Source organism: Talpa europaea (assembly GCF_964194135.1).
Source record: "Talpa europaea genome assembly, chromosome: 4".
In the NCBI taxonomy this organism is placed as follows: domain Eukaryota; kingdom Metazoa; phylum Chordata; class Mammalia; order Eulipotyphla; family Talpidae; genus Talpa; species Talpa europaea.
The window spans coordinates 22,439,110-22,440,755 of record NC_140070.1 but is presented as its reverse complement, the minus strand read 5'-3'; positions in this window follow the sequence as shown (position 1 = coordinate 22,440,755).

Sequence of the window (1,646 nt, the reverse complement as noted above, 5' to 3'; positions counted from 1 at the left end):
CTTCCCTATTTGGATTCCTTGGATGTCTTTCTCTTGTCTTATTGCTCTGACTAGGACTTCCAGTATTATATTGAAAAACAGTGGTGACAGTGGACATCTTTGTCTTGTTCCAGATCTTAATGGAAATGCTTTTAACTTTTTGCCATTGAGAATGATATTGGCTATGGGCTTGTTATATGTGGCCTTTATGATGTTGAGGTATGTTCCTTGTATCCCAAGAATTTCAAGGGCCTTTATCATAAATGGGTATTGTACTTTGTCGAAAGCTTTTTCAGCATCTATTGATATTTTCATATGGTTTTTATATTTCTTTTTGTTGATGTGTTGGATTACATCGTGTTGGATTGATTTTCGGATGTTGAACCGTCCTTGTGTCCCTGGAACAAATCCTACTTGGTCGTGGTGAATTATCTTATGGATACTTAAGATTGGCCTGTAGTTTTCTTTTTTGTTTTGTCCTTGTTTGGTTTTGGTATTAGTGTAATGTAGGCTTCATAGAACGTGTTTGGTATTATCCCTTCCTTCTCAATTTTTTGAAAGAGTTTATGAAGGTTAGGCACTAGTTCGTTTCTGAATGTTTGGTAGAATTCATTTGTAAATCCATCTGGCTCTGGGCTTTTGTTTTTGGGGAGGGTTTTGATTACCATTTCAATTTCACTGCTTGTAATTGGTCATTTAGGTGTTCTATTTCTTCTTTGTCTAGTTTTGGGTGATTGTAAAGTTGTAGGAATTTGTCCATCTCTTCTAGATAGTTGAATTTGTTTGTATATTACTGTTCATAGTAGTTTCTGATTTTTCTTTTGATTTCTGCTGTGTCTGTTGTAATTTCTCCTCTTTCATCTGTGATCCTATTTATTTGCACTTTCTCCCATTATATGCTTGTTTTAATATAAAAATAAATTGTAAGTTGCTTGCTAGTGATATTAATTTTTTTCTCCCCTAACCATCCAGTTACATGCCAGGAAATGCATTCATTTATACTGTGGCTTCAAAAACCCCAACTGTGGAGCCCTCTGTGCCCCCTGTGTACCATGTGTCCCTTGTATAAGAAAGATGACCTTTCCTTTGATGTCAACCTATCGACCTTTTCCCCTGCTTCAAAAGTTCAAAGACTCCTTGTTGTTCTCAGAATCAAGTTCACTTTCCCTAACCCTACATTAAAGGCCTCTGTAATCTGGGCTTACTTTGCTTCTCCTGCCCCATCTCCTATCACTCATATTCGGTCCCACTCTGAAATCTCCCAGCACAGGCCTGTGGTCACTGACAACCCTGTGTTTTGCTATTTTCACACCTTGCTTGTGTTCTTTCCTTTCCTTGGCCCCACTTCTTTGCCTGAAGAAGTCTTCCCCGAGCCTCAAGAGTCAGCTCACACTCCTGTCACATCCTTAAAGCACCCCCACCTTTATTTTGCACCATTAGTGCCACCCTTTTCATTCTGTATTACTGTTAGTGTTGTATCTGGCTTCCCAGGTAGCCTGTGAGCTCCTCAGTGGCTAACACTATCAGAAACCTACACAACAGCCTCTCCCCACTTCCTATTACATACAGAAGACCGATTGTATTTGGAGGAATCACAATTAGGCCCAGCCAGTCATGGCCATCCCATCTGCCAGTGAGTAATAGAAGGTTTGGCTAGTGACTCAGTT